This window comes from Ascaphus truei, chromosome 3 (assembly GCF_040206685.1).
Source record: "Ascaphus truei isolate aAscTru1 chromosome 3, aAscTru1.hap1, whole genome shotgun sequence".
Lineage (NCBI taxonomy): Eukaryota > Metazoa > Chordata > Amphibia > Anura > Ascaphidae > Ascaphus > Ascaphus truei.
In genome coordinates this window covers 427,654,192-427,667,560 of record NC_134485.1, presented here as the reverse complement: position 1 = coordinate 427,667,560, position 13,369 = coordinate 427,654,192, and the positions used below count along the sequence as shown (strand labels likewise).

General features: G+C 51.0%; 1 protein-coding gene across 7 annotated transcripts in view; it reads left to right on the top strand.

Moving 5' to 3' along the window:
- GRAMD1C (GRAM domain containing 1C) overlaps positions 1–13,369 on the top strand; it is a 144,834-nt gene that overhangs the window by 88,983 nt on the left and 42,482 nt on the right. The window lies entirely within an intron of this gene.

Sequence of the window (13,369 nt, the reverse complement as noted above, 5' to 3'; positions counted from 1 at the left end):
AGGGAACGCCTGAAAACCGTTCCATTGCTGAACAATCCTTATACACACAAAGTAACCAGCCAAAGGACCCCCCTAATCTGCCAGCTTCCTAACTTGCTACACAATCATAGGGGGCCTGTTAAAGTGCAAGAAAATCCACGCAATATCACCCCAAAAAATCAGGAGTTTTCTCCATATTCAATACGGATTATCTATGCCAAAATATCACTAGTAAAACTAATTTGTATGGCACACGTAGGATAGGTAAGACGGTGCCTCTCTCCTCTGTAATAGCTGTATAGAGCTTATTCTTCCATTATACTGGTATGTTCTCACTTATTTGTGGCTAGAAATATCTTATACACCGTTCCATAGCTGAATTATCAATCTCGCCAGCCATGGGTAGATAAAAACAACAAAAACGAGCAAGATGTCACCTGTCTGTTCCTATCTTGTACTTTTGGTGAGGTTTGGTCATTTGAATAATGCATTTGCATATCACAGAGTTATAATGATCAAGTAAAATCGCTACCTAGGGAGAACTTTTTCCACGGTTTGGAGTTTGGACTTGAAGGTCTCTTCAATGAATAGAGCGTGATGACTTTTCTGCAATATTGTTTGTTCTTGAGTAGGCCCCGGAAACTCCACCATACACACCAGTATAATCCATACCATACACACCAGTATAATCCATACCATTCACACCAGTATAATACATACGCATTTGTCCGACTGGAAGATGGCTGGGAAGTTATTTAGAATCTCCATCACTTGGTTTCTAAACGTTTCTGAGCTTTGGAGAGATCAGCGTGTTTCTTCTGGCGACAAGCAGAGTTGTAATCAATACTTTTTGGCAGGCTAACCTAACACACAATACTTTGACTCTTCATAATATTTACAGGAGAGCGGCCGGTGTGCGAGGATACATGTTGACACATACAAGACTACTTTTCTGCAATTATCAACCCCTTGATATTTCTTAATCTTATACTATATTAGTGAAAGCACTGTATGTTTGCCTGCCTGGATGTCCGGTGTCCCTAGGGGAAATCTCATTGGTCCCTTGGGTCGCCCGCCCCCGCACACCTCTCATTGGCCTGAGGCGGAGTGACAGCCCACACACACACACACACACAACACAGCAGCTCTATACACACACACACACACACACAACTCAGCAGCTCTATACACACACACACACACACACACACACAACACAGCAGCTCTACACACACACACAACACAGCAGCTCTATACACACACACACACAACACAGCAGCTCTATACACACACACACAACACAGCAGCTCTATACACACACACACACACACACAACACAGCAGCTCTATACACACACACACACACCCTCCCCCCGCCCCCTCCCCCCCTCACACAACACAGCAGCTCTATACACACACACACACACAACACAGCACCTCTATACACACACACACACACACACACAACACAGCAGCTCTATACACACACACACTCTCTGTCCGCCCCCCCCCCCTCACGTGCGCCGTCCTGCACTGGCTCCGGACGGGAAGCGCGGCCCTCCTACCCCAGCCGCTCCCTTACCTCCCCAGCGCTACCACCCGCTCAGGTAAGTCACTGCGCGTCCCGCCTCAGCCTCAGGCCCACTGCGCATGCCGCCTCAGCCTCAGGCCCACTGCGCGTCCCGCCTCAGCCTCAGGCCCACACACACAGGGCGCTTCCTACCGCCGCTCAGCCAGAAGCCACATCGAGCGGGCGCCGGGGGGGGGGGAGCGCGAGTCTTAGGCCCACACAGGGCGCTTCCTGCAGCCGCCTGCACGCCTCACTCAGCAGGACGGCACATCGGGGGACCAAGCGGGCGCCGGGGGGGGGGGAGCGCGAGTCACAGGGAACGGGGGGGGGGGGGGGGCAGTCACGGGGAACGGGGGGGGAGTCACGGGGAACGGGGGGGGGCCACCAGCCGAACCAGCAGGGGGACGGACGCACGGAGGAGGGGGGGGAAATGCCCATACATAAATTATGACAATACATATGCCCACTACTCTCCACCCCCCCCCCACTCCCCTTTCCCCCCCCCCCCCCACTCCTCTTTCCCCCCCCCACTCCCCTTTCCCCCCCCCCCTCCCCTTTCCCCCCCCCCCTCCCCTTTCCCCCCCCCGCTCCCCTTTCTCCCCCCCGCTCCCCTTTCTCCCCCCCGCTCCCCTTTCTTCCCCCCCGCTCCCCTTTCTTCCCCCCCGCTCCCCTTTCTCCCCCCCCGCTCCCCTTTCTCCCCCCCCGCTCCCCTTTCTCCCCCCCCGCTCCCCTTTCTCCCCCCCGCTCCCCTTTCTCCCCCCCCCGCTCCCCTTTCTCCCCCCCCCGCTCCCCTTTCTCCCCCCCCGCTCCCCTTTCTCCCCCCCCCGCTCCCCTTTCTCCCCCCCCGCTCCCCTTTCTCCCCCCCCGCTCCCCTTTCTCCCCCCCGCTCCCCTTTCTCCCCCCCCCGCTCCCCTTTCTCCCCCCCCGCTCCCCTTTCTCCCCCCCCGCTCCCCTTTCTCCCCCCCCGATCCCCTTTCTCCCCCCCCTGCTCCCCTTTCTCCCCCCCCGCTCCCCTTTCTCCCCCCCCGCTCCCCTTTCTCCCCCCCCCGCTCCCCTTTCTCCCACCCCCGAAACCTTTACAACAAATACTCACCTATTGTTCCACGTGTTATAAATAATACTACCTATTACGCATTTACATCCCGGGCAACGCCGGGTCTCTCAGCTAGTTTGATATATAACATGTCAGCAAAAAATGGTGGGTTTCATCTTTCCAGGTTTCACGCCAGAAAACCTGGAATCATAGTGAACAGAAAATTGGTGCTTCGTGTGCGAGGCGCAAAATATAGCCCTTACAGACTGCTTATCTCACTGGGGAGCAGCTCCCCCACTCTGTCTTTCAACGGGAAAGGATTCCTTCCTGGGCAATTTGTTGCACACTTCCACCTGTTTAGTCGTTGGTGCCAAAAAATGAATATGACAAGCCTGTTAAGAAAACGGCAATTTATTTTAATGAAGCCCTGCTCATTAGGGGATCAGTTAGTCCTTTAAGTGGTCAGACACACTATTGACCACACAGTTCTGATGGATAATATAATTCTTCACAAGCGTCTAAATGCCTTTGCAACCAGGGGGTTTCGGCTGCTAATATTTGAATGCAGATATGTTAATAATACTATCCCACAGACACAACTAATCCTTGACCAGAACAGATTTCAATCTTATTCTTTAAAGTCCAAGATATTTACATTATAAAGTAATCATCCAAAGGTTTCAAAGCGCACTTTTTTGTTCTTCTTAGCTGGGTCATGAGCCGGCCAGGATCAGGGGATATTCCCTTCTCGTGTTGCAGCATTTATTTAAAAAAAATGTAAAGTAAAAATGTTCACTTGCTGATCAATAAGAGGAACATGTCACTTCACAGAGACCTTCATTGATTCGCAGAAATGACCCAACATACGCTTTGGAGGCCAAATATCAACACAAACAAAACCTTGTTTTGACGTAATTGCACTATTTTCTGCTCCGTGCTGCGTCTTATGTAACCAGCTTGTTCTTATTTCTGCCTCACGTTTGCTCCACAATGTGGTTTTACACCATCTGATCTTTTGACAAGGAAAAAAGTGAGACACTTTACCGCACAGAGGCGTACAAATAAATATATCTTATTATATTCTGTCATGTAACTTCTCTCCAACCCCATGTCCCGACCCTCTCCAACCCCATGTCCCGACCCTCTCCAACCCCATGTCCCGACCCTCTCCGACCCCATGTCCCGACCTTCTCCGACCCCATGTCCCGACCCTCTCCGACCCCATGTCCCGACCCTCTCCCAACTCCATGTACCGACCCTCTCCCAACCCCATGTACCGACCCTCTCCCAACCCCATGTACCGACCCTCTCCCAACCCCATGTACCGACCCTCTCCCAACCCCATGTACCGACCCTCTCCCAACCCCATGTACCGACCCTCTCCCAACCCCATGTACCGACCCTCTCCCAACCCCATGTACCGACCCTCTCCCAACCCCATGTACCGACCTTCTCCCAACCCCATTTACCGACCTTCTCCCAACCCCATGTACCGACCCTCTCCCAACCCCATGTACCGACCCTCTCCCAACCCCATGTACCGACCCTCTCCCAACCCCATGTACCGACCCTCTCCCAACCCCATGTACCGACCCTCTCCCAACCCCATGTACCGACCCTCTCCCAACTCCATGTACCGACCCTCTCCCAACCCCATGTACCGACCCTCTCCCAACCCCATGTACCGACCCTCTCCCAACCCCATGTACCGACCCTCTCCCAACTCCATGTACCGACCCTCTCCCAACTCCATGTCCCGACCCTCTCCCAACCCCATGTCCCGACCCTCTCCCAACCCCATGTCCCGACCCTCTCCCAACCCCATGTACCGACCCTCTCCCAACTCCATGTACCGACCCTCTCCCAACTCCATGTACCGACCCTCTCCCAACTCCATGTCCCGACCCTCTCCCAACTCCATGTCCCGACCCTCTCCCAACTCCATGTACCGACCCTCTCCCAACTCCATGTACCGACCCTCTCCCAACTCCATGTACCGACCCTCTCCCAACTCCATGTACCGACCCTCTCCCAACCCCATGTACCGACCCTCTCCATATCACAAGTTAAAGCGCAGGTGACAAAACTTGGAGAAAAGAGCTAATATAGTGACCCCAAATTGCCTTTATATCTTCTGTAATGTGCCGGATATTGGCATCACCATTGCCGGGAAGCCATAGAAAGTGTGGATAATGTGCTGTGTTATCTTATTCTGTGGTCGGCAGTGATTTCTAGTTAAATTGGGCAGATTTCTGGGGGAAATATCTCCAAGACCCTAGAGCTCCTAATGGTAAGACTGGAGCAGGTTGGTTTCAGGAGAGCTGAAATGAAATGAATAATGTAATTAGATCTGCTTGGAAGGATTGCTGCTTTATTGTACCAACACTTTAATCCCCTGAATTGGATTAATCAGAGTTCATATTACACAAGCTTGCTCCAGGGTGCCTTGTCCTGTTAAGTCATTTGAACCTATTTGTTATGGTTTGATGGAGGGTCTCCGGAGATTGTCTGTCTGGCTTCCATGAACCCTGTGATAAGCATATTCCTTCATTCTTAATCAGTTTCCACGCAACATAAATACGTGTGAAATGTAAATGTAAGCTAAATAAACCGTGGTATCCAAGAGCTGTTTTATTCAGTAGATACAGAGCACCCATATGAATAGCCTGAACCAACCCAAGTGCCCCGTTTTATACAAGTATCACGTGAGTGGCACCCTTTGGGGTCTGTGTGCTGTGCAGGGCGTTTTTTTTTCTCCCTTTTTATAGTGTTGATAAGGTAATCTGACCAAAAAGTCAGCCCTGAATATATCATTTTACGGAGGGTTACAGCCCACCATTACCAGTGAATTTCACATTCTTCTAAAACTCAGAGTGTGGCAGCTGGTGGGCAGATTGGATTGGGTCTCAGTGGCTCCCAAAGTGTAGGTGTGTAAAACACGGGTCAGAGCAGTTTAGCAATGTGATTTCCCTCCCTCCCCGGTCAGCCCGAGCCCTTATATTAATCTGTGCGTAGAAATGCAAGGCTTCCCCAGCACTCAAGGAGTTAAGAACCAATAGGTTGTGTCATCCAACGTTTTCAGTGACAAAGGTCAGAATCCACAGCAACACTGGGACTGGGAGTGTTATTAGCGGTCACAGTAATAGAAACTGATTTATCAGACTGCAAATAGTGCAGAATCCTTGTGATGCCGCCTGCACCATGGAAATGTTAGCCTGATGCAGACAGTCAGGGGGCGGGTACAATGTACAGAACAGTTACCCATATGTATGCAGTAATGTGTCTCCAGTACCCAGTATGTTTTACTCGCTGCTGTAAGAGCGTGAATGGTAATATAGGAAACAGAGCAATACAAATAAAGTGCTTTAAAAAAAAATGCAGAGAAGTGCCGCTCCCATAAAAGAAGTCACATTAAAAACCGGAGGCATATAGCCCACCTGTGCGTTTTGCGCCGTAGCGTTTTATCAAGCGCTTTACCTTGATAAAGCGCTACGTCGCGAAATGCATAGACTGGCTATATGCCTCAGTTTCTTTAATGTAACTTCTTTCATGGGAGCGCACTTCTCTGCCTTTTTTTATTTGTAGTGCTCCGTTTTCTCCTATATTACCATTTGCCACTACTTCACGCGGATGGCACACTCTGCACCCTAGGAAGCATGGGATTGAAGTTTGGACATTGCACTAGATAAGCGAGTCCGTATGTTATTATATAGCACAACTCATCCCCCCCAGATGGCTATATGAAAAGGTGGGGTTATTTATATATACGCTGTTATTTCTGGACACTGGATTTGTTAACCTCACTATTCACAGCAGTAGAGGTTTTCCAGACAAGCGTTTTTTACCTACCCCCTGTATGTATGTAAGGATACCATAAGGCTACTTCTTGCTGGAATATATACGCTCTGTCTATGTCTGTCACTAGTTCTGAGCAGCACACGTTAGTCTGGACTCTGTAAGACAGTGATGCTTATTTGGGTGGAATGTTTTATTTACCCTGCAGCTTGTGGAAAAAGAAGTGTCAATGAGCAACAAATTGTCTGCAGACACATGGGGAAAATTCACAACAAAATCCCTTCGTACAATGGCATTGGGGGACGCAATGAAAATGCCTCTGTGTGGGCTAGTGTTGCACCAGAATTTATATTGGTTATTTTAATACAAATGAAGGAGCGGCTCGGTGAGTAAAGACGCCGACGCTGAAAACCGTGGCAAATGGTCGCAGTCATCAAGGAGTCAACGCCGGGATTTTAACCGCAGGTTCCCCTGCTTGACACTCGGAGTCGGCCTTCACCTCACTGAGCCGCTCCTTGAGCTTGTACGGTAATAACATATCTCCAATCTGCCAAAAGGATATCCAGATCAGGATCCTGCTCAATCATTGCTGACATTTCGGTGAGGAACCTTTTATCAAGGATTGCAATCGGGTAAAATATAGCAAACGTTTAATACATTTGGCACCCTTTTCCAGGAATAGTCAGAGCACACGCATTGCATTCCCACTTTGGTTAAAGCCCCTTCCCCCCTGCAAACCTCCCCCCACTAGGAATACAGAGTAATTAAGTCCATTCGGGCTTTTCCTGTCTTGACATTGTTTACTAAACATTCCCCTGTGTGGTGGTTTTGTTTGGGTGGATTGAACCCGCTTTGAGTTATTGACGGCAGCTTCTTTTAACCTTGTACTTTTGTGTAGTGTTCATAACAAGACGTGTTGTCTCTGGGAAGTGTGAGCGTGCAGATAATAGCAGTGACGCAAGAGGAGCAGGCAAATACTATTTACGTGTAGAAGCGTTTTCTTGATTTGCAGAAATGTGACGGCTAGCTTGGCGTTGCCTACTGTATGTAATAATTGTACTGTATGTAATAATTGTACTGTATTACTGTATGTAATAATTGTACTGTATGTAATAATTGTACTGTATTACTGTATGTAATAAATTCTAACACGGATTCAATAGCGAGACATTGGAATTTATAACAAAAAACACCTTATCGTGTTAAACCTAGAGCCACAGAGCTGGGTTAGGTGACTTGGCGTGATGCTTAGCCCCCGTTCCTACTGTTAATTTTCGCACCAAGCTACGGGTTTCTACCTTATCTTATGTCACACTTCCTCTCCACATCCATTGTAACCAGACATCCCACTTGTAACCAGACATCCCACTTGTAACCAGACATCCCACTTGTAACCAGACATCCCACTTGTAACAAGACATCCCACTTGTAACCAGATATCCCTCTTACATACACTGTATATAATATTGTGCTTCTGTATTTCTGCCACACCCGATGAAGGACCCTGAGAGCTCAGAATGCTTGTAACATATCAACTACTTTTTGGTCCAATCAAAGGCATCATAACCCCTGCTCCCTCTCCCTCCTTTGTTACTTACCTAGCGTCACATGAGAAATAATGTGTATTTCCAGAAGACGATAACGTGACGTTTAGTCCTATTTTGTCCCGTAGGCAACCTTGGTGGTAATGACATGCAGAAGAGCCTCTCTGTGATGTGAAACCTATGCTGATGAACGGACGTTGTTATTGCATAGAATTAGCTTTAAGTATACGCGTTGGCCTCAGGGAAAGTGACATAATATACGGGTTTAGGTTGCAGTTATCAGGGCTAAATTGTAACCCCCTCAGTGCTAGATAGAGGCAGGTATCACATTGCTCCCCCCTCGTCTCACACCTCTGGGGGATGTCCTGCCCCAAAACGGTGATTCCTTTTTCTGCTCCTCTGCATGTGGATTTAAATGGCCATTTGCGCATATTCTTGCCCGTGCTGTGAGCACTCTGTCTGTACTTGTGCTCTTCCTGTGATGGTGGCTGGAGGTAGCCCTGTTTTTGCAGGGTTTAGCACCAGAACCTACTACCAAGATTTTTGTTTTCAACTTTTGGGAATACTGTGCAGCCAGTTTACATTTTTATAAAGTCGATTCGGGTATCAGCTGCTCCCTACTGCTTAACATTGCAGCATTTATTGTATATTCTATGATGTTTCTAATTCAGCGTTTTAGGTTTGAGGCCTAAATAGGTATAAGTTAAATTTTTAAAAACACTAAAATGGCAAATGTGTCAGCGTGTCGCCTGTGCGGGTGTCAGCGTGTCGCCCGTGCGGGTGTCAGCGTGTCGCCCGTGCGGGTGTCAGCGTGTCGCCCGTGCGGGTGTCAGCGTGTCGCCCGTGCGGGTGTCAGCGTGTCGCCCGTGCGGGTGTCAGCGTGTCGCCCGTGCGGGTGTCAGCGTGTCGCCCGTGCGGGTGTCAGCGTGTCGCCCGTGCGGGTGTCAGCGTGTCGCCCGTGCGGGTGTCAGCGTGCCGCCCGTGCTGTTGTCAGCGTGCCGCCCGTGCTGTTAGCGTGTCGCCCGTGCTGTTGTCAGCGTGTCGCCCGTGCGGGTGTCAGCGTGTCGCCCGTGGGGGTGTCAGCGTGTCGCCCGTGCGGGTGTCAGCGTGTCGCCCGTGGGGGTGTCAGCGTGTCGGCCGTGCGGGTGTCAGCGTGTCGCCCGTGCGGGTGTCAGCGTGTCGCCCGTGCGGGTGTCAGCGTGTCGCCCGTGCGGGTGTCAGCGTGTCGCCCGTGCGGGTGTCAGCGTGTCGCCCGTGCGGGTGTTAGCGTGCCGCCCGTGCTGTTGTCAGCGTGCCGCCCGTGCTGTTAGCGTGTCGCCCGTGCTGTTGTCAGCGTGTCGCCCGTGCGGGTGTCAGCGTGTCGCCCGTGCGGGTGTCAGCGTGTCGCCCGTGCGGGTGTCAGCGTGTCGCCCGTGCGGGTGTCAGCGTGCCGCCCGTGCTGTTGTCAGCGTGCCGCCCGTGCTGTTAGCGTGTCGCCCGTGCTGTTGTCAGCGTGTCGCCCGTGCGGGTGTCAGCGTGTCGCCCGTGCGGGTGTCAGCGTGTCGCCCGTGCGGGTGTCAGCGTGTCGCCCGTGCGGGTGTCAGCGTGTCGCCCGTGCGGGTGTCAGCGTGTCGCCCGTGCGGGTGTCAGCGTGCCGCCCGTGCTGTTGTCAGCGTGCCGCCCGTGCTGTTAGCGTGTCGCCCGTGCTGTTGTCAGCGTGTCGCCCGTGCGGGTGTCAGCGTGTCGCCCGTGCGGGTGTCAGCGTGTCGCCCGTGCGGGTGTCAGCGTGCCGCCCGTGCTGTTGTCAGCGTGCCGCCCGTGCTGTTAGCGTGTCGCCCGTGCTGTTGTCAGCGTGTCGCCCGTGCGGGTGTCAGCGTGTCGCCCGTGGGGGTGACAGCGTGTCGCCCGTGCGGGTGTCAGCGTGTCGCCCGTGCGGGTGTCAGCGTGTCGCCCGTGCGGGTGTCAGCGTGCCGCCCGTGCGGGTGTCAGCGTGTCGCCCGTGGGGGTGTCAGCGTGTCGGCCGTGCGGGTGTCAGCGTGTCGCCCGTGCGGGTGTCAGCGTGTCGCCCGTGCGGGTGTCAGCGTGTCGCCCGTGCTGTTAGCGTGTCGCCCGTGCTGTTGTCAGCGTGTCGCCCGTGCGGGTGTCAGCGTGTCGCCCGTGCGGGTGTCAGCGTGTCGCCCGTGCGGGTGTCAGCGTGTCGCCCGTGCGGGTGTCAGCGTGTCGCCCGTGCGGGTGTCAGCGTGTCGCCCGTGCTGTTAGCGTGTCGCCCGTGCTGTTGTCAGCGTGTCGCCCGTGCGGGTGTCAGCGTGTCGCCCGTGGGGGTGACAGCGTGTCGCCCGTGCGGGTGTCAGCGTGTCGCCCGTGCGGGTATAGCGCCCGTGTCAGTATCTACGTATGCTGCCTTGATCGAGGTACTGTAGATCAATTGACAAAAAGACCGAACCTGCTTGGATCTCCCAAGGAAGTTGAACCTTTTACTCCTATTGCTATGGAATTACACTTGCTTTATTTAGCCGGTAATGAACCCTGACCTGCTATTGACCCTTTGAGTGCCACAACCCCTCCGGTCGCTTTAATGACAGTAAGACATATTGTTATATACAGTAGCGCTGACAGTAGAATTTTGTGGGCACAATGAGCCCCTGCCTCAAAGATTACACTGTAATGTTTTGCTGCCTGGGGCACACGGAGGTAATAGGGGTAATTAAATATACTCGGAAGCAGACAACTTTAATAACTCCAAAGGGAGTTTTCGAGCGATACTGCTGCAGAGTATATTCATTTCCCCCCTAACTGATTTACCCCAGGTAACAGGGAGAGCCGTGTTCTTACACTCAAGCTGCTGCTGTTAATTAATCCTCTCTGGGAGTGTGTAACTTCTTCAGGTACCAAGACAGCGACCTAGTGAACAACACGGACATTTCCTGATGTATCCAAGAAACGCGTTGGTTGACTTGACGCACTCTAGGAATTTTATGATGCCCACACATTTGAAGCGTAATTTTTCTTAGTTTCAAAACAGGGAGAAGTCCATAATACAGGGGTACTCTACTCCAGTCCTGAAGAACCCCCCCCCCCCCCCCAACAGGTCAGGTTTTCAGGATATAGGATTGATTGAGGCACCTGTGCTGAAGCTGGGACTGATCCACCTGTGCTGAAGCTGGGACTGATTGAGCTACCTGTTCTGAAACTGGGATTGATTGAGCCATCTGTGCTGAAGCTGGTGTGTGTGTGTGTGTGTGTGTGTGTGTGTGTGTGTGTGTGTGTGTGTGTGTCAGTCTGTGTGTGTGTCAGTCTGTGTGTGTGTCAGTCTGGCTGTGTGTCAGTCTGGCTGTGTGTGTGTGTGTGTCAGTCTGGCTGTGTGTGTGTGTGTGTCAGTCTGGCTGTGTGTGTGTGTGTCAGTCTGGCTGTGTGTGTGTGTGTCAGTCTGGTTGTGTGTATGTGTGTGTCAGTCTGGCTGTGTGTGTGTCTTCCAAGCGTGGCGGCGGGGTTTGGGGTGCGCTAAGCATGTCCCGCAGGCTCTCCCAGCGGCCCAGTGCAGGCAGAAACAGGTGATGAAGTCCCTGCGGGGGATGAGGCCGTGGTCTACGCTCTACGCAGGCTCTCCCAGCGGCCCCGGCATGAGCTCAGTAAACAGACGTGCGCCAGAGGATGAGCTGTCAGAGTCCCGAACCCCGGCCCGGGGCAGACCCTCCTCCCCTCCCCGTCGGAGCTGCGGGGACATGGCGCCCATATGAGTAGGAGGAGATCTCAGGGGAGGCAGGGTACAGAAGCTCGGGACCGGGGTTCGTCCTCTTCCTCCGGGGATGCCGTGGGGGGCTCGGTCACGGAGATGCTGTGAGGAGGGCAGGTGGGTGACGGCGGTGCCGTGTGCCTGTGCTCGGAGACTCTCCGGTTACTGCTGGTGTCTGCGCATGCGCTGTTGCGAGCTGGCAACACGGACGTCACTGATGGCCTCTTCTGCCAGCAGTGACGTCACTTCCATTGCTGTGCTTCCGTCACCATGAAGGCGATTTACTGCAAGGGAAATTACGTGTGTAGGTGCCATCACTTCAAAATGTATATGTAATATGGTGCCGCTTCTGGAATGCCCTTCCCCTCAATAACCGACCAGCACCCTCTCTATCCACCTTTAAGACCCACCTTAAGACACATCTGCTTAAAGAAGCATATGAAAAGCACTGGATAATCCTGGACACATGATACATAAAGCTTGGCCCCCCTGCAGACACACTTACCAGAACTCCCTCCTACTGTCTCTGTACGTTCTCCCTACCTACCAATTAGACTGTAAGCTCCTCTGAGCAGGGACTCCTCTTCCTTAATGTTACTTTTATGTCTGAAGCACTTATTCCCATGACCTGTTATTTATATTATTTGTTATTTATATGATATGTATTATTACTGTGAAGCGCTATGTACATTTATGGCGCTATATAAATAAAGACATACAATACAATAATGGCTGTATATAACAGGGCAGCACCGTTTGATAATAATGAATCACTATTAAGAAGAAGCTAAGGCGCTTGTGATTTAATTAGATATGGGCAGAAGGGGTTGGGGTATTCTAAAACTTCTCTTATTTTGCTACTAGATAAAGTTGTAAAATAAATGTTTCAAAGTTTGAAAATCTAAAACTACGTCCGTGCAGTGTGCTTAATTGTAATTGCTATAATGTCACTCCTTGTAGAAATGAACCCTCATGTCACACACTTCACCTGCTGATATTATTTCCTACGTTTTTACCAGCTAATGTTTTGACCACAATCTCTTTGCGTCCTCTTCTTTGCATTTGTCGATTCTCTTTTTTTTTTTAACGCACTGTAATTTTGATGCCCTTTGTCCGGTTAATTCGACATTGTGTACGTACAGTGTGTTCCCATGATTTACTTTCTATTAAATACATGTTGGAAACATTAGGAATTAAAAAAAAAAAGTCATTAGTTTTTATTGGTGTTAAGTTTTTTCCACCCCAACACACATTTACAAGATTTTGTGGTCTCTGGAAAATGACCGCAGTTAAAGGATATTTGAAACCTGCTATACAAGTCTATTATGTGTACCTGACCTGGTTGTTGTGTTTGTGTCCTTTGTGCAGCTCCTTGTTGATGTTGAAGGTTAGCATGCTTTGTATGCCGTACTTACTGTACATGTCATTTAATACCTTTTCTTTTTATGCTGCACAGACAGAGAGAGACAGACAGAGCACAGACAGACAGTGCACATCCAGTGAAACTTATATATTTAGGCACTGTACCGTGTATATGTATAGATATCTATTGAATAAAATGGTCTTTTAGTTTAACATTTTGGCCAAAGTGTTGTAAGCCCCTGAGCCACTACACGGCAAACCACATCTCAAGGGTACCTAACACTAATATAGATTCTTAATAACCTGTGCATTACCAGGAAGAATGATTTATAATAAATCTGTCAAAATTAGTTGCATAGTTCTAAGTCTGATTTG